Source organism: Phascolarctos cinereus, unplaced genomic scaffold, assembly GCF_003287225.1.
Source record: "Phascolarctos cinereus isolate Bilbo 61053 unplaced genomic scaffold, phaCin_HiC Scaffold_4;HRSCAF=312, whole genome shotgun sequence".
Classification (NCBI taxonomy): Eukaryota; Metazoa; Chordata; class Mammalia; order Diprotodontia; family Phascolarctidae; genus Phascolarctos; species Phascolarctos cinereus.
The window spans coordinates 700,795,249-700,816,244 of record NW_027555847.1 but is presented as its reverse complement, the minus strand read 5'-3'; positions in this window follow the sequence as shown (position 1 = coordinate 700,816,244).

The following is a 20,996-nucleotide window of genomic DNA, read 5'->3' as shown; positions in this document are numbered from 1 at the left end:
GGCACCAGATTTTGGAGTGCTTTAAATGCCAGGCTGAGGAGAATATAGTATAGCCACTTCCATTTTACAGCTGGGAAAACAAAGGCAGAGAAGGAAAGAAACTTGACCCAGCTCTCCTAGCTTGTCAGTGGCAAATTTTAGGTCAAAGCAATAAGCATTTATTAAGCACCTATTATGTGGCAGGTTCTGTCCCAACTGCTGGAGATACAAAGAATGACAAAAATAATCCAAAACGAGGTCATCTGACTCAAAGTCCAAGTTGTCCACGTCCAAACTACTCCTGTAAGATGTCCCTCGAAGTCCCCAGCATGAGAAGCTCATGTGATTCTCTCAGACATTCAGAGATAGAAAGGACCTCTGAGCCATCTGGTCGAATTTATGCCACACCCAGAATCCCCTTTACAGCATACCCAAAATATAGTCATGCAGCCTCTGCTTGACCATCTCCAACGATAGGAAACTCGCTTTTTCTGTCTAGCCTAAATTTGCATCCTTGCCACTTCGCCCGCCCCCCCATTCCTCCTGGTTTCTTACTCTGGTACCAAGGAGATTAAGGCTCATCCCTTTTCTAAATAAAAGCCCTTCAAATTCTTGAAGACAATTCTTATAACCACCACCCCTCCCTCAGTCTTCTCTTCTGCTAAATATTCCCAATTCCTTCAACCAATCCTCCTAAAACATGAACTCCAGGCCCCTTGCTATTGGGCATACCAATAGCATACCAGCATACCAATACCCATAAACCATGGTGCCCAGAAATGAACAACCTTCTAGATGCAGCCTGACCTCCCCCATCACGCCCCCGATTTTTAACATCACGGGGTTTGGACCTGATCCGGTTTCTGGTTGCTGGAGCAGGGCTGGCTTTATGACTAACTGGATTTACCTCATTTATCCCAAGTTATTGCAGAAGAGTTGTCACCTAGCTCCCCTAGTGATTAATTGCACAGACACCCAAAGGGAATCTTTGGGAAACCCAGGATGGGATGACGGAGAACTTCCTTCCAAGGAGTTGATCACATATGCTGTTTGTGCATTTGTTTTTAATTAGGCTAGAAATGAAACACCAAGGAATTTTTGACATCCTGATAGATATCATTGTTAAGGATTTAGTGAGCAAGTCAAGAAAAGTTCGTGAAGTGCCTACTATGTGCAAGGCCCAATGTTTGCCCCCACAAGGTGCTCAATAGGACATAGGCTAAGAAAAGTATGTTTCTCCATCGCTGGTATTGTGTGCACATTGATATTCAATGAGCTGAATTTGCAGTCAACAGAGACATGAGTACAGTCTATGACAATTACTAGTCAGGGGACCAAGGACCAACCAGGATGGTGAAGGAACTCCAGTCCATGCTCCAGGTTCAGTTGAAGGAAATCAGGATGTCGATCCTGAAGAAGAAAGAACTCGGGGGCTCTGTGTTCAAGTGTCTGAAGGGCCTTCACCTGAGAAAGGCATCATGCTTTTTCTGCTTGGTCCCAGAGGACACAACCAGGAACAATGGGTGGAAGATGAAACACGGTAAAATTGAGGCTGAAACACTTCCTAACAAAGAGAGATGCCCCAACGAGAAACAAGCTATCTACCCTGGGAGGTAGTGAGCTCCCCGTCATGAGCAACCTTCAAGCAAAGACTTGGATGACAACCTGCCACATATGTTGTAATAAAGGTGACTTTCAGGGATGGTTTGAACTGCACGATCCCAGAGGTGCCTCAGCACTCTCTGTTCTGTGATCCTGAAGGTAGGCACGAGGAAGGAGAGCTTTCCAGGCGGGGCGGAAATACACAGAGTCAGTCTTATTCAAGGAACAGCAAGGGAGCCATTGTGGCTTGAATGGCAAAGTACAAGGAGTACACTCCCATGAAGGGTGCGAAGCCTGGAAAGATAGGAAGGGGCCAGGTGGCGAAGGGCTTTAAAATCGGATTTGATATTTAACCCAAGAGGCCACTGGAGTTTCTTGACTAGGGTAGTTACATGGTCAGAGCTATCCAGATCCAGAGAAAGAGCTATGGAGTCTGAATGCAGGTCGAAGCTTACTATTTTCACTTTTTTTATTTTTTCTTTCTCGTGGCTTTTCCCTTGTATTGTGATTCTTTCACAACATGACTAATGTGGAAATATATTTAATATGCTTGTACATACATAACCTATATTAGATTGCCTGCTGTCTTGGGAAGGGAGGGAGGGAGAAAAATTCAGAACTCAAAATCTTATAAATGTTGAATGTTGAAAACTATCTTTACATGTAATTGGAAAAAAATAAAATACTTTTAAGTGGGAAAAATAAAATAATAATTATAATAATAACTAGCATTTCTATAGCACTTTAAGGTTTGCAAAGTGTCATACATATTAACTAATGATCCTCACAACAAAACCTCTCTATGATAATAATTAGTCAATCAATAAGTATTTATTAAGCACCTACTATGTTCCAGGCACTATGCTAAGTGAAATATCGACAAGTAGTGATTTAGTCTGCATGTGAAGTTCTCCAGTGAGGGGGACTCCCACTCACCCACCCAAGGCAATACATTCCATCACCCGATAGTTTTCATAAGGAAATTTTCCTATCATACAACCAAGGTTAGCCTCTTGGCAACTTCCATTCATGGCTCCTTGCTCTGTCCCCTTGAGCCAAGCAGAAACAAGTCTAATCTCTCTTGAATTTGACAGCCCTTCAAATACATGAAGACATTTTCAACTGGGGAGAAGGAGGAGAGAGATGGGACAAGGACATGAAGCAAGCTCTCATGTCCCTGCTAGGTCTTTTCTGCAGGCTAAAGATCCTCCCCTTTTTTCAACCAATCCTCACATGGCATGGTCTCAAAGTCCTTTGCATTCTGGTTGCCATACTCTAGGACCCTCTCTGGCTTATCAAAGTCTTTCTCCAAGCTCTTGGGGTCCATACATAATAGTCAAGTTGCAGACTGACCAAGTTGGAGGACAATGGGAAGATTGCATTGACTTCTGTTGACTGCCGTGTACTCCTAACATTGATTTTTTCAGTTTACATATGGGACTTCACATTTCTGTCTGTTATATTTCATCTAATTAGATTCATCCCAGCATTCTGACCTAAAAAGATCTTTTTCCATCATCTAACATGATGACTGTTCCCTATCCCAGCTTGAGTCGCTTTGATGATGATCTCTATGTAGTCTTCCAAGTCATTGGTAACAATATTCAAAGAGCACAGGGCCAAAGACAGATCCCTGGGTCACTCCACTACAGACCTCCATTTAAGTTGACATAAAACTATTAAGGACTTCCAGCCATTCAACAAGCTGTGAATCTGCCTAACAGCACAATCATCTAAAATGATATTTCCCCATCTTGCCCACAAGGATACTACATGTGACTTTATCAAAAGCTTGCTTAGGTGTGTTAGGTCCACATAACAGGAAATTGACACACAGAGTGGGGAAATTATTTCCCAAATGCTTAGTAGTAATAACTGAGATTATATAGTATTTTATGGGTAGGTAGTGCAGTGAATTGGGCACTCAACCTGGAGTCAAGAAGACCTGAGTTCAAATCCAGCCTCAGACTCTTACTAGTTGTGTGATTGGACAAGTCCCTTAACTTTTCTGTGCTTCAGTTTTCCCTTCTGTAAAAAAGGGATAATAATAATATCTACCTCACAAAGTTATTGTGAAGATTAAGTGAGATAGTATGCATACAGTACTTTGCAAAATTTATAGGACCTTACAAAAGCTAGCTATTATCCAATGCATAGTACAATGCCTGACACATAACAGCTGCTTAAGAAACACTAGTTGACTGAATGAATGATTATCTCATTTGATTCTCAAAATAATCATGTGAAGTGGGGGACACGGACACTATTATCCCCATTGTACAGAGGAGGAAACCCAGGCTCAGAGGTCAAGGGACTTGTCCATAATCACACAGCCAAAAAATTATAGATTGTACCTAGAATTGGATCCAGAAGGAACCTCAGAGGTCATCATCTGTGCCATTTGATAATTTCATAAGGATGATCTCCATACATTCATCCCAGTCATCAATAACAAGGTTAAATGAATTAAATGTCAGTTTGATAAGGATGACCTCTATACATACATCCAAGTGACTGGCATCAGAGAGGAAGTAGAGACGTTCAATCCTTCTTTTGCTTCTTTTTTTTTCTTTCAAGGCTGAATGATCTTTGAACTGGAAATGACCTAACAAACGTCATTAATAAGGAATCAATACCCGAGAGAAGTAAGAAAATAGTAAGAGAGTACCCAGCTGCTCCCAATGAGTTCAAGTATCCAGGCCCAGCTGAAGCAGCTCCAGGGTGCTGGGGGGGGGGGGAATGGCAGGTGGGATTGTTAAGCCACTGTCAAGGATCTGGTTTTTTTTAATTAATTTTTTTTTTCAATTAACAAGTATCTGCCTTCTCTCTCCTTTATCTCCCACCAGGGGATAAAAAGAGAAAAAGAAAACCTTCAACGAATAGCCATAGTCAAGCAGAACACTGGCCACATCCAAAAATATGGGTCTCACTCTGCCTATATAGTTCATTATATGCCCCCACCCCCCTGGCCAGGAGGTAGGAAGCATTCTACATCATCAGACTTCTGGAATTATGACTGATCATATTTTGATCAAAGTTTTCAAATTGCTTGTTTTTACAATGTCGTTGTTATAAATTGTTCCCCTGATTCTACTCACTACATTCCTATCAAAGTAATGTTCATATTATTCCAACCCCACCCCCCACCTCTTCTTCATTTATGTAGGTTGCTACTTGTGCCATTTATTATGTGAGATAAGTCCCCTTCCATTCCTCCCCTTTTCTCTCCTTTCCTTTCTCCTTTATGAACATCAAAATATAGCAAAAAAATCACCCACACAGCCCACATTTTATTTGATTCCCTTATGATCCCTGCTGACATCATGGTTCTTAGAAGTTTGTATAAAAAAATTAAAATTTAAAGAATTAAAAAATTTTAAAAAGAAAGAAAAGAAGTTTGTATCTTTGTTCCATATTCCCTGACCCCAGCCTTCCCCAGGAGAATGCAAACATTTCATCCTTATAAAGTCATTTCCAATTACTCATTTGTATTTACCGTTTTATGTCTCTCTTAACTTCTGTTTTTGTTCTTCAAAGTTTCTACCAAGCTCCAGACTTTTCATCAGGAATGCTCGGAAGGTCCATTAATGCTTATTAAAAGTCTATTTTTTTCCTCTGTCATATTTGACTTTCTTCTGGGTAAGTTATTTTTTATTCTACTTTAATTCTTTATTTATTTATTCTTCAACTCTACTGGCCTCTCTTGGTGCTCTGGATACTGAGTACCTGTGATGCTTCTGTGCCCTTGCTCCACAGTTCTTGCATTGATCACTTGCCTGTGGGTCAAATTTATGATATTAAGCTGGAAAAATGATCCACCGCAATTTTTCCTTTGATTTCCCATTCACTATTCTTAGATCATTGCAGGAATAGTGGTGGGAGCAGCTGGACTTTACTACTCCACCAACTTGACTGTATCTCCAATGTCAGTGATTGTTACAAGTTCACAGAGAATGGGAGAAGTACAATGGGAAAAGTCAAAAGTTGTACAATGTTGCAAAAAAAAAAAAAGGAGGAAAGAACCACAAACAACAAAAGAGTTTTCTCTTCAAAGTTTTTCATTGACAGCTTTATATGCAATTGTAAAAACTTGGAAGCAACCTAAATATCTGACCATAGGGGAATGATTAAATAAATTGGGTCACAATAACAAAATGTACCACTGTGATACAATTGCTACCTAGAGGCATTGCCTCCACATAGTAGAAGCACTGGTTCTGAAGTCAAAAGGACCTTGGTTTGAATCCTGTGTCTGTCACTATACCTGTGTGGGGATTGACCTTGGACAAATCACTTTCTCCCTCTCTCTCTCTCTCTCTCTCTCTCTCTCTCTCTCTCTCTCTCTCTCTCTCTCTCTCTCTCTCTCTCTCTCTCTCTCTCTCTTTCTCCTCCTCTCTCTGTCTCTCCTCCTCCCCCTCTGTCTCTCCTCTCTGTCTCTGTCTCTGTGTTTCTCTCTCTCACTGTCTCTCTCTTCCCTCTCTGTCCCTCTGTGTCTCTCTGTCTGTCTCTCTCTCTCCCCCTGTCTCTCTCTCTGTCTCTCCATCTCTCCTCTCTGTCTCTGTCTCTCTCCTTCTCTCTGTCTCTCTCTCTATCTCTCCTCTCTGCATCTCCTCTCTGTCTCTGTCTTTCTCCTCTCTCTGTCTCTGTCTCTCTCTCTCTGCCCTCTCTGTCTCTTTCTCTCTGTCTCTCTGTTTCCTCTGTCTCTCCTCTCTGTCTCTCTGTCTCTGTCTATCTCTGTCTGTCTGTCTCCCCTCTCTGTTTCTGTCTCTCTGTCTCTGTCTCTGTCTGTCTCTCTGTCACTGTCTCTGTCTCTCTTTCCTCTCCGTCTCTCCTCTCTCTCCGTCTCTGTCTCTCTCCCCTCTCTGTCTCCTCTCTCTGTCGCTGTCTCTGTCTCTCTTTCCTCTCTCTCTCTCTCTCTCTCTCTCTCTCTCTCTCTCTCTCTCTCTCTCTCTCTCTCTCTGTGTGTGTGTGTGTGTGTGTGTCTCTCTCTCTCTGTCTCTCTCTGTCTCTGTCTCTGTCTCTCTCCCCTTCTCATCTATAAAATAAGAGCATTAAGCCAGATGGCCTCCTGATCTACGTCTAGGATACTATGTAAAAAGAAGATAAAGGAAACTGAAGAGGCATTTGTAAAATAATATAAAGGGACCAAAGCAGAATCTGAAGACTAGAGCACACAGTAACCATATCAAAGGAAAAGTGAATGCAAATGAATGGATTCTAATAGAATCCTGGGGGCTTAGAAGGAGTGGCTTGAAAGTTATGACATTTTGATTTGAAATTAATTAATTTCAATGTAAATAGTTGCCAAGCAAGTTTAATTAATTGTATTGATGCTCAATATTAAGGTTTTAATAAATAGTTTAATTAAAAAATTGAACAGCTCATGCCAGAGTAACCTCATTTTCTTTTCTCACAAAGCTATAAGATTGCGGGATCATGAGAATGCTGTAAATTTAATTTATGTAAGTTATAGGAAAGCATTTGGGGGGGGGGGAAATTCCCCATCATATTCTTGAAGGAAAGAAGGAAAGGTGCAAGCAAGACAATAGTATAATTAGCTGGGTTAGGACCTGGTTAGGTGACCAAAGAAGCAGTCAAATATTAGTGGTTTGATGTCAGCTTGGAAGGTCTCCAGTGGAGGATCAAGGGATCTGTGTCAGCCATATGCTCTTTAACATGTTTATCAGTGACTTGGCTTAATGCATAGATGGCCCATTTATCAAAACTACCTATGGCACAAAACAGGTAGGATGCAAAAGTATCTTCTTTCTTGTCAGGCTAGTCCAGGGCCCCCAATCCAATACAACAAAATGTGCTAGACATATATGAAAAATTTGTTCACTTGAGTTAAAAAATATCACCTGTACAAGATGGGGCAGTTATGGTTAGACCATAGTCCACCTGGAAAAAAAAGATCTGGGGGTTGAATAGACTCCAAGTTCAATATAAGTCATCAGTGTGACACAGAAAAAAATAAAGCTAAAGTGCTATCAGGATGAATTTAAAGAGACCTAAGAAGAAAACAGCCCAGCTGTGCATTCTCTTAGAGATAGCACAGGTGGCTTATCCTGTCCAGTTCTGGGTAGCACATTTTGGGAAGGATTATGACAAGCTGAAGAGCCTCCAGAGGAATGTGATCAGAATTTTAAAGGTCCTCAAGATTATGCCATATGGCAGCTGATTGTAGGAACTAGGGACATTTGACATGAAGAAAAGTCTTAGGGAGGTCAGAATAGCTATCTTCAAGTATTAGAATGGCTCTTACATGATAGGCAACAAGGAGGAGCGGATAGAAAGCTACCTTTAGCTTCACGTCCCACTCTTTATCCACTCCACTCCTCCCAGTGATTCAGTATGACTAAACCTTCAGGGCTGGAGGCCGTAAGACTGTCATTAGCAGAGTGGATATTGACCTGTACCAGTAGAGTGACACTCCAGGAGCTCCTTACGGAAATAAAATAAGGGATCCTATCAGTTACAAAGGACTATGTAAATAAGTAGCCATACTGTAGTGGATAGCGAATTCGTTTCCAAGACAGAAAGACCTGGATTTAAGACCTTCCTCTGACACAGACTGGCTAGGTGACCCTGGATAAGTCCCTTAACCTCTTGAGTCTGGACAACTCTCTAAAATGCAGCTAGGAGACCCAGGTGGAGAGAGTGCTGGACTTGCAGTCAGGAAGACCTGAGTTCAAATCTTGCCTCAGACATTTATTTAGCTATATGACCCTGGGCAAGCCATTCTTAATCTCTCGAGACCTCAGTTTCTTCATCTTTAAAATAGGGATAAGAATAGCACTTTGTTCCAGAACTGTTGTGAGGATAAAAGGAGATAATATTTGTAAAGCATTTTTGCAAATCTTAATTATATAATATGCATTATATTATACAAATTATATAATGTGTAATATATAATTCTATAATATATAGTGTATAATATCTATAATATAGATATAATATTGATGATATAATTTTATAATATATACTGTGTATTATCCATAATATAATTCTATAATACATGTGTATTAACTATAATATAATTATATAATATATAATGTGTATTTTCTATAACATAATTCTATAATATATAATGTGTGTTATCTATAATTCTATGTGTGTATTATCTATAATTATATAATATATAATAGCTAGTATTATATAAATGCTGGCTATTATATTTCAGAGAAGGGGAGGACCTGCATTTGTGGAGGGAGTTTCCTTACTTGGGAGTTCCCTATATCATTGCAGTCACAGGTCCAGTCCTTATTCCTGTCCCCGGCCTAAAGATGCATATAATTGTTTTGCTTAGCCCACAGATGGGCATCATCCACAAAGAGGCAGACTTGATCTCCAGAAAAACTCTAGCAATGAGAGTTGTCCCGAAGGTGCATGGGCTACCTCCAAAGGAGGAGGGTGTCCATCCCTGGAGGTCTTCCAGCAGAATCTGAATGACCACTTGTCAGAGATGTTGGAGAAGGGATTCCTGTCCAGATAGGAAGTTGACCAGCTGGCCTGTTGGGTGCCTTCCAACTCTGAGAATCTGTCCTTTAGCTTTTATTTGTCTTCCAGCCTTCAGTATCTGGGGCAAACATTTTTGCTCCAAATCACCAAAGCATCTCAACCTAATTCCTCCCCCTTTGAGAATGTTCTTATCGCAGGTGAAATCTGACACCTGAAGTGAAGCATCTAAGTCATGTACAGAATATGAGGGCTCCCTTGGGCTGAATTCTTACCTAGATTATGCAGATTTCATTGTACTATGCCCTCCTACGTTCTCCCCACTGGATGACAGAACTTCTCTTGGGTAATGCCACATTTCTAGGACAGAGTGAGGGAGAGAGGCAGGATCATAATAATAATAATAATAATAGAGGATTATAATTGCAACTGAAGTCTGGAGGGGACCCATAGATCTGGAAAGAACTCAGAGGAGGGAGAATTTATACTTGAACAATTTACTTCTTTTTACATCTTCCTCACTTAAATTATGCAAACACCTGAGTCTCGCACCCTGACAAAATATATTGAAATGAAGCTGTTGGATGATGCAACTGTATCTCAAGGACATTTGGGAAGCTGGTAAGGATGGCATTTCCACTGCACACGTTGGGAGTTGTCTTGCCCAATCGTAAATCTGTCTAATTAACTGAGAATTATGGTCCACATTAGTTGTACCTAATGCATGGAGGAGTGTTTTGTTGCAGGGGGGGGGGAGGTTGTCAACAAATGAAAGGGGGAAAGTGGTGATAAAGAAGGAGACAATGTGGGAAGGTGGAAAGAGGCTTGGAATGTGAGTTCAAATCTCAGCTCCACTATTTACTGCCTGTGTAACATAGGACAAATTGCTTCTCTGGCCTCAGTTTCTTCATTTGTAAAATAAAGAGGTTGGACTAGAGGGTCTCTAAGGTCCCCTTCTAGTTCTAGCTTCTTACCATGTCGGCCACTATCATGACTCAGTCAACAGACACATATTACGTGCCTGTGTACCAGGCCTGGGGCTGCAAAGACGAAAAGCAAGATTGTCCCTGCCCTCGAGAACCTCACATTGCAAGGAAAGAGGAAAGAGAGATAATAACAATGATGATGATGATAATAATAATAATAATAACAGCAGCAGCAGCTAACATCTCTGTAGTGCTTACTATGTGTTAGGCACTGTGCTAAGCACTTATAATCATCTAACTTGATCCTTCCACATCAACCCCTGGGAGATGAGTGCTATTATGACCCCCATTTTACAGATGAGGAAACTGAGGCAAAGAGATGATGGATTCAGGGTGCAAAATTAGACATAGATATATAGATATACATATGTGTGTCTATATATGTGCCTATGAGTATATATATATGCATGTATGTATGTGTATATATGTGTCTATATTTATTTATGAGAATATATAATATACATGCACGCATATGTATATGTGTGTCTATATATGTGTTTATGAGTATATATAATATATACCTGCACATATATGTATATATGTATATCTTTATATGTCTGGGTATATATAATACATACATGCATGTGTATATGTGTGTGTGTGTCTTTATGCGTCTATGAGTATACACAATGTATACCTGCATGTATATGTATATATGTATATCTATATATGTCTATGGGTATATATAATATATATGTGTATGTATGTGTATATATGTGTGCCCATATATGTCTATGAGTCCATATATAATATACATGCATGAATGTGTATATGTGTGTCTATATGTGTGTCTATGCATGTGTATGTAACATACATGCAAGTATATGTACATGTGTGTCTGTATATGTGTTTATGAGTGTATATAATATATGCACTCACTTATATGTATATGTGTGCTCTATATGTGTTTATGGGTATATGTCAATATTATATGCAATATATATCAATATTTTGTGTGTGTTTGTACAACCATCATTGAGACATATATAATTTGAATATATTTGGACATGGTCAATGTGAGAATTTGTTTCACTTGACTATGCATATTTGTTACAAGGGTTTCGTTTTCTTTTGTTTTTCAGTAGAGGAGCAATGGGAGGGGGTAAATAGATTTTTTGTTAACTGAAACAATATTGAATTTTTAAAATGCTAAGCATGCTTGCAATGCTTTCATTCACTTAGTCCCTCTTGTGATCAAGGACAGGCATTTGGGGGTCAGTTTTCTGGGGATTTTAGTCTATGGACTTAAAAAAGAGCAAAGCTAACAAGTCACACACACACACACACACACACACACACATACACACACACACACACACACACACACACACATACACTGAATTCCTGACCTTGGACTCCTTAGCATAATGCTCTGAGTGAACACTACCAAGTGAGCCAGTCACAGATGGGCCATGTATATTGGAAGGTCATGGCACATAACGGGTTAATGACCTTGGCTCCTGGAAGTCTGAGGTTCAAATACTTAGGCTGCTACTTACAGGCTGATGTGTGTAAATCACTTTGAAAACCTTAAAGCTGACCATTAATTGTCAGCTAAAATGGTGTTATTCCTTCTAGGAAATTAAGCAAGTCCATTTCTTTGGGCCTCCTTTTCTTCATGCATGTTTGGAACTCTTAATGGGCAGACTCGTTATCAATACCAATCAGCCTCTACTGAGTGACTTGGAGTCTTAGAGTGTTGCTTTGGGTGACTGAGAGACTGAGTCCCAGATGGGACTTGAACGTGGATCTTCCTGACTCAGGGGACAGTTTTCTACCCACTATCCCACACTGCCTCTTCATTTCTTATCTGTCTACACAAAACAAAGGTGTTGAACTAAATTATCTCTAAAGTCCCTTCCAACTTTAAAAATAATTATATTAATAACTAATATTTATATAGCACTTGAAGGTTTTCAAAGCACTTTACATATATGATCTCATTTGATCCTCACAATAACCCTAAAAGGTAGGTACTATTATGATCCCCATTTTACAGATGAGGAAACTAAGGTGAACCAAGGTTAAGGGACTTGTTCAAGGTCACACAGCTGAAAAGTATCTTAGGTTGGATCAAACTCAGGTCTTCCTGACTCCAGGTCTAATGCTCTACCCATTATACCTCCTAGCTGCCCTGGTTCATCTTGATGGTTCAAATTTGGTTCTGCTCTTCCTTCAAACTTCTTTATTTCTGTTGAGGGTACCACCATCTGTCTAGTCCCACTGGTTCACAACCTTGAAGTCATCCCTGCCTCTTCCACTATTGAGTATCCAAGTTGTCAAGTTTTGTAGGTTCCATTTCCTTCTCTCCACTCTACAGAATCTACTCTAGTTCAGGTCCCATTATATCTCACATGGACTATTGTGATATCCTTCTAATACATCTCCTGGTTCCAATGCATCTTCCTAACAGATATTCCTAAAACACAGATCTGACCATGGCACCTCTCTCACTCAAAAATCTTCACTGGCTCACTATTGCCTCTAAGGTAAAATGCAAAACCATCATTCTCTACATTTAAGGAGCATTTAAACTCCTTCACGGGCTAACTCTGACCTAACTTTCCATCTTATTTCATATTATGTACTCCCTTTCACATACTCACTACTGTAGTCAGATGGGCCTGATTGCTGTTCCCTGGACTGAGATTGCATCTCCCACCTCCCCAACTTCTGCCCAGACTATTCTCCATGCCCAAAGTGTGCATTACTTCCTTACTTCTGCCTTCTAGAACTCCTAGCTTTGTTCAAAATTTGGGTCAGAGGTCATCTTCCACATAGTCTTTCCTAATCTCTCTCTCTCTCTCTCTCTCTCTCTCTCTCTCTCTCTCTCTCTCTCTCTCTCTCTCTCTCTCTCTCTCTCTTTTCTTTTTGGTGAGGCAATCAGGGTTAACTGACTTGCCCAGGGTCACACAGCTAGCAAGTGTCAAGCGTCTGAGGCTGGATTTGAACTCAAGTCCTCCTAACTCCAAGGCCAGAGCTCTATCCACTGCGCCATCTAGCTGCCTCTCCTAATCTCTTATTAGTGCATTCTCTCTCTCTCCTCTGCTCTTCTCTCCTCTCTCTTCTCTCCTCCTCCTCCTTTTCTTCTCCTCCTCCTCCTTCTTCTCTTCTTCTCCTCCTTCTTCTTTCTCTTCTTCTTCTCCTCCTTCTTTCTCTTCTTCTTCTCCTCCTCCTCCTCCTTCTCTTCCTCTCTCTCCCTCCTTCTCTTCCTTTCCTCTCCCTCTTTGTCCCTCTCCCCCTCTGTCCCTTTCCCTTTCTCCATCCTCTCTGTCTCTCCCCATTTCTCTCTCCCTCTTTTTTCTTCTCTTTCTGTCTCTCTTTGTGTGTCTCTGTTTTTCTCTGTCTCTCTGTTTCTCTGTCTCTGCCTGTCTCTGTCTCTCTGTCTCTGTCTCTCTCCCTCTTCTGTCTTCCTTCCTACCCTCACACCAGAGGTACTAGTCTCCCTGAACATACCCTACACCCTGCCAGACATAGTAGGTGCTTAATAAATGCTTATTCAATTGAATTGGAATAGAATCATGCAATTATACAACATAACTAATCCTTGAAAATGCTCCTTCTATGAAAGATGTCTTTCCTTCATCATCTGGGTCACCATGCTCATACTAATTACCATCCTGAAAATCTCTATAGAAATTCATGTGCCCAATCTCCTTCCAGCTCCTGACTGAGGTCTAATATTTGGAAGGTGAATGGCATATCCCAAACCTATTATTTACCTTACTCTGTCATACCAAAGAGGGTTGGGTTTCTAGGGAACGTACTTTATTCGGTGCCCTGCCTCCCTCTTCCTTTTTGGACTCATCCTACTATTGCCATCTTTCCTGGACTATTATTAAAAACCTCTTAGCTTTCTATCTGTCCTCTCTCTAATCCATTCTGTGCACAGCTCTCATCATTTCATTCCCTTCCTCAAAAATCATCAATAGCACCTACTCCTTACAAGATTAAAATCACCCAGTCTTTTGCCTAGCATCCATGATCCTCTACTTTCTGGCCCCAACCCACCTTTCCAACTCTTATCAGTCTGAGACAATGGAATGAGCCTTGGCCATTAGCTCCAATATTTGCTAGCTGTATGATCTTGGGTAAATTTGAGCCTTAGTTTTCTTATCTGTAAAGTGGGGGTGCTAATTATACTACCTACTTTGCAAGGTTGGTGTGAGCTTAAAGTGCCATGTGAATGGGAGTTATCATTTCTCACTCTTCCTCTGAAATGAACACTCCCTCCACTCAAGCCAAACTGATCTCTTCCCTGGTCTTCTTTTCCACCATCTTTGCGTGTTTTATCCCATTTTTCCTGTTCATTTTATCTCAGTGCACTTCTGATTCTCTGGACTTTCTCTGCTATCCCAAAATAGCCTCCTCTCCCTGGAAGCACAATCCGCCCAGGGGCCCCTTCCTCTAATTGGCTGGTTCCTTGCAGAAGCACCATTTTAAGGAAATCCCTCAGCCCAGCCGTGTTTTTGTTCCCCCTTGGCTTCCCTAGTCACTCCCTGGATTTGTTCCCCCAAGCTCCTGCCTGGGTGCCTCTGTCCCCTCACCCTCAAGCTATCTTCTTCCCCCATTACAACATAAACTCTGGGAGGGCAGGGACCTCCTTTCTGTGTTGTATGGGTTTCCCCAGGATTTAGCACAGCACCTGGGATGCAGTAGGCACTTAATCAATGCTTGTTGACTTGTAGATTTAACACTGTTCCTCTCTAACCAACCCCAAACTCATCTACCCTCTCTCTTCTTTGGTCTACCTAATTCCACTGACTCTTCAAAGTCTGGCTCAAATCCAATTCAAGGGAAGATCTGATCTCTCTCTTCAGGTACCTAATGGACTGTCTTTTGGAAGAAGGATTAACCTTGTTCTGCTTAGGCCAGGAGGACAGAACCTGGAGTGATGGGTAGAAGTTGTGGAAAGGCAGATTTCATCTTGATATAAGGGGAAATTTCCTACTCTTTGTGACCCCATGCACCATAGTGTCCATAGGGTTTTCTTGGCAGAGATATTGGAGTGGTTTGCCATTTCCTTCTCCAGCTCACTTTACAGATGAGGAAACTGAGGCAAACAAAAGTTAAGTGACTTGCCTAGAGTTACACAGTTAGTGAGTGTCTGAGGCCCAGCACTCTGTGCACTATGGGGCCACCTAGCCGCCTCCTTCCTAACACTAGAGCTGTTCAAAAGTAGAATGGGGGGCCTCAGATGGTGCGTAACTCTCAAGGATTACTAAGCAGAGGCTGGTTGACCACTTCTCAGGTGCGTGACAGTGGGGTTGGACCAGATGGCCCCTGAGCTCCCTAATGGCTCTGAAATGCTGATTCCGACTCTCCCTCTTCTGCAATGCCTTCCTCTGATCATGCTAGGGCAGGCTGTTTCTCTTTCTTAGACTTCTAGAGCATTCTCCATACTTAGGGGTGACCTGATAAAACAGTAACAACAATAACCAACATTTACATAGCACTTTAGGGTTTTTAAAACAGTTTACATGTTATCTCATTCAATCCTCTCAATAGCCCTGTGAATTATCTCCATTTTGCAAATGAGGAGACTCAGACAGGCAAAGCTTAAGACTACCCTACTAATGGGTGTCTGAGGCAGGGTTCAAACTCTTCCTGACTCCAGACCCAGCATTCTATTGCTAAGTCACGCTCTGGCATCTGAACAGCATTGGAGTTCATTCTTTGTTCAATAAACACCTACTGTTATTCGCACCTACTATTCTATGCTTTGGGCACCAAGGTGGCCCAGCGGATAGAGTACTAAGGCTTGGAACCACAAACACTCATCTTAATGAGTTCAAATCCAGCCTCAGACACTTACTAGCTGTGTGATCCTGAGTAAGTCACTTAACCTGTTGGCCTCAGTTTCCTCATCTATAAAGTGAGCTGGAGAAGGAAATGGCAAACCACTCTAGTATCTTTGCCAAGAAAACCTCATATGGATTCATGGAGAGTGAGAAATGACTGAAAAATGACAACTTAAATTCTATGCTTAGTATTGGTTATACAAAGGGCTTGGGGGTTTGTTTGTTTTTTGATAACACAATCCCTGCCCTTAAGGAGCTTACATTCTACCTTGGAGAGGTAAGGAATATAATATTGAAAGAAATACAACATGGTCCTAGATAAATAGCTAGGTGGCTCATGAGGTAGATAGAGCACTGGGCCTGGAGTCAGGAAGAAGTGAGTTCAAATATGGCCTCAGTCACTTACTAGCTGTGTGACCTTGGGCAAATCACTTGATCTCTGTTTGCATCAGTTTCCTCAGCTGTAAAATGGGAATAATAATAGCACCTACATTTGTAAAGTGCCTAGCACACAGTAGGTACTATATAAATGCTTATTCCTTCCCTCAAGGTGATGCATGATGGGGCTAAAGAGTGATCCAGGCAAAGCACTCTAGAAATGTGGGTTATGATTAGACCCATACATGTAGAGTCTGTTACCTTTTTCATTTCTATAAATGCCCCATCTCCCCAACTAGACTCTGAGCCCCCAACCCCAGTTCCCCAAGCTAGAATCAAGGGGCAGGAACTCTTGCATGGGCTTTGCACGTCCTCAACAAGCATCCGTTAAGTGCCTATTATTGTTCTAGGCACATTGAAGCTAGGGCTTGGGAGCACTCTTTGAAGGAAACTCGGGTTTCTAAAAGGTATAGGTGAGGAATAACATGTATTTAACAGCAGGCATTTAATCACTATTTCCTGATGGATTAATGAAGAAAGAGGCTCAAGAACAGTGACCATACCCTCCAGGACTTAACCCTTCGAGCTCTGGAATGCCCTCCCTCAGTCCTAAATGTCCTGATTAATGAAAGCCTCATGTGACCCACTATATCTAGATGACCCCAGACATGCTTCACCTCACTATCCCCCAGAGAAGCAAGGTCTTTCTCTCTCTCTCTCTCTCTCTCTCTCTCTCTCTCTCTCTCTCTCTCTCTCTCTCTCTCTCTCTCTCTCTCTCTCTCTCTCTCTCTCTCTCTCTCTCTCTCTCTCTCTCTCTCTCTCTCTCTCTCTCTCCCTCTCTTCTCTCTCTCTCTATCCTTCTCTCTCCTCTCTCCCCCAATCTCTCTCTCTCTGTCTCTCTCTCTCTCTCTCTTCTCTCTCTCTTCTCTCTCTCTCCTCTCTCTCTCTTCTCTCTCTCCTCTCTCTCCCCTCTCTCTCTCTCTCTTTTCTCTCCCTCCCTCCCTCTCTCTCTCTCCATCTTTCTTTTTCATGTTTGTTTGTTTTTTCACTTAATTTCTATAGTTTCAACACCTAGCACAGTGTCTTTGCCCATAAATGCTTTCTGAATTGTACTGAATCTGAACTGAGGGAAAGTGATTTTAAAATGCCAGGTTTTCCAGACTTTTCCCAGTTGGTAAAAAGCCAAAGAACACAGATTTTCATAGATGGCCCCCTGCAATATTCCATTAACAGCTGCCCAGAAAGAAACACATTCAGGAAGATTAAATAACTCTCTGCTCTCTTCTGAACAGCAGGAGGAATAGGGGCCAGTCCCCGAAGAATCTCAGCATCTAAAAATATTATCACAAAAGGTACTCTTTCTCCCTTTGAGAGATGAATCCCTCAAAAATAATGGCAGTGCCCTTTAAATCAATCCCAAAGCAAACATGCCCTCTGTTCTCCCACCATCTTCCTCATCTTCCTCCCACTGGGTCTTTGGACTCCTCCCCTGGACCATTCTGATATGCAAGCTTCTCTGGTGGAGCCCACGGCCTCCATAACACTTCCTTCCCTGGCATCTCTTGAATAGGCCACAGGGAGAAATCCTCCATGACCCTTCCTCATTGTTTTCCTCCATAAGAATGTAAACCTCTTGAGGACAGGAATTATCTTGCTTTTTTGTGTGTATATGCCCAGGGCCTTACCAAGCACATTGTCTGGCTCATAGTAAGTGCTTAAGGCAGCTAGGTGTCGAAGTAGATAGAGTGCTGGGTCTGGAGTCAGGAAGATCTGAATTCAAACCCAGCCTCAGACACTTACTAGCTGTGTGACCCTGGGCAAGTCACTTAACCCTTTTTGCCCCAGTTTCTTCATCTGTAAAATAAGCTGGAGAAGAAAACGGCAAACGACCCCAGTTAATTTTGCCAAGAAGACCTCAAACGGGAACATAAAAAAATCAAATGAAGATTTAGCATCCATCCTCCCAAAACTATTTTGTATTCATTTAGCTTAGATACACAAATATTTGAACATGTTCACACGGATGTACAGGGATAGAATTAGGTAGATATGTATATGCTGTCTCCTGTCAGCTCCTACAAGGTAGGAATGGTTTCACTTCTGTCTGTATCACCAAAGCTTAGCACAGTACCTGGCACATAGTAGGATTTAATAAATGCTTGTTTACTGATTACTTGATTTCATCTTGTTAGATTTAGTCCAATTTTCTAGCCTGTCAAGATCTTTTTGAATCTCTACTCTGTCCTCCAGTGTGTTAATTAATCACAGGGGCCTACTGTGGCCTTAGCCAAAGGAATTAATAGGTTTTCTGCACATCACAGTCACTGCACGTCCACCCAGAGATGATTCTAGGGTATTTACAATGCGTCAAAGTCAGGCCATAAGCAGACACATCTGCCTTCCTTCCTTCGTCATCCCAGTCCCTAAGTCTTGCAGAGTAGTATGTGTGTGTCTGTACATATTCTCAGGGGTCTAGGGAACAGAAGGAATCAAACCGTCCCCAGCACCTGGCACATAGTAGGCACTTAACAAATGCATGTTGATTGATTGATTGATTGGATCATAAAGTTAGCCTGGAAAGAACCTTAGAAGTCATCTAGTGACCTACACAGGTTCACACAGCCAGTCTGTGTCACAGCTGGCCCTTGAGTCCAGGTCTCCAGACTCCAAGAACAGGATTCTTTCACCAATATGCCCCATTAGCACACTGCCTCTAGGCAAAGTTAGACCATGATTAATAGAATCATGGCAGTCACATTCTCTCAAGGTTGTGGCAAAGGAATATTGAAGGTTACAAGAAAGGCAGTATGGTCTACCATTTAGAGTAGGGTATCAGCCTATGGTTTGGGTATTATTGAAGGTTTCCTGAAATAGACATTCTCCATTTCCCTACCATAGGTATTTTCCTCTTTTCTTTTTATCTTTTCCTCCCCATTTTCTTTTCTTCTCTTCTGTCATAAGATCGTTGATCTAGAGAAGGACTTCTTAACCTGAGGCCTATGAATTGTTTAATATTTTGATAGCTGCATTTTTATTTTTGTTATTTTGTAATATAACATTTAATAATTATAATATACCATGATTCATAATTATTTTATTATATTTCATAATTATATTATAATGCTATATGTGCAATAATTATGATATGTTATTTTGTTTTATAATATGCTAATTTGTTGTTTACTATTTGTTAATAAATTATTTACATTTATTCAGTTTTCATTACTTATTATAATTTATTTTCCTTATAATCCCATATATTGCTTTCCTTTACAATCTCATATATTTTATTTTATGCGTTTAAAAAACATTCTGAAAGGAGTTCCATCAGACTCTGACAAAGGGGACAAAGATGCAGAAAAAGGTTAAGAAACTTTAGTCCAGAGCTAGAAGGATATAAGAGGATGATCTAGTTCAACTTTCTCCTTTGACAGATAAGGAAACTGGAAAATGACTTAACCTACCCAGGGTCATATAGGTAGAAAGTGTCCAAAGAAGGATTGGAACATTGCTGCAGAGCCAGGACTTTCTCCACCGAGATGCTTCCCAGTCGTTTAACTTAGCAGGATTTTCCAGGAGCACCTACATTGGCCCAACCAGTGAAACTCAGAGCTAAAAAAGGTGCTGATCCCCGGACTCAACCATAATTTTCTACGTGCTTAGTAGTTTCCTCATCTGCCAAATAAGGAGGCTGAACTAGAGCAGGGGTGGGGAACCTGCAGCCTCAAGGACACATGTGGCCTTCTAGGGCCTTGAGTGGGGTCTTTCAACTGAGTACATGTTTTACAGAACAACTCTTTTTATTAAGGGGATTTGTTCTGAGAAGTTTGGATTCAGTCAAAGAGCCGCACTTGAGGACCTAGAGGGCCACATGTGGCCTCAAGGCCGAAGGTTCCCCACAGTGGATGACGGTCTCTCAGGTGCCTGTCAGCTCCAGATCTATGAACCTATTGTCCAATAAAGCAAGCAAATAGAAATAAGCTTTCTTGTTATTGATGTCCAGGGGCCAGCAGAAGAGCTGGGTTCAGACCTTGCCTCTGTCACTTACTAGCTGGGTGACTTTGGGCAAATTACTTAACCTCTCTGAGTCTTTCATCCGTTACCTGTAAAATGAAAGGATTGGACCACATGGCCATCAATTTGTGAGCCCATAAGCTCACTGAGCCCCGATCTCACCAGATGGGCTGAAATGGGTTGACTCTGCTCCAGTTCTCAGGATTTTGAGCACCAGAGTGGTAGGTTGGAAAGAGAAATGATCTGGGAGTCAGGAAATCTGGGTTTTAGCCCAAAACCTGCCCGTTGCTCACTGTGTCACTATTAGGAAGTCTTCCCCATCTCTCAGTCTCAGTTGCCTTATATGTAAAGCAGGGAGAAAAATATCTCTATTAGTTTCCTCCCATTATACCAATAAGAAAGTGTTTTGTAAGCATAAAGCCCTATATAAACGTGAACAATAGTGAGCCAAAGTCTGTCAAACGGGGTCAATTTTTAATGCCTCAGTGCGTTACTTTAATATTTCAAGACTCCATGATTTTGTTGGTGTGGGCTAATCCCTCCATCCACACAAGTCCCAAATCCTCTGCAATTTTTTGGCAGTTTTCAAGAGTTTCTGTGACCCAAAATGCTCAAAGCAAAATTTCCTGGGTTTTTTTTTGGGGGGGGCGGTGAGCAAGCGGATGAGGGGGAGGGAGAAAGAAACAGGGAGAGAGAGGGAGAGAGGGAGAGAGAAAGAGAGATGTTCATCAATTAAGGAATGACTAAGCAAATAATGGTACATAATTGTAATGGAACC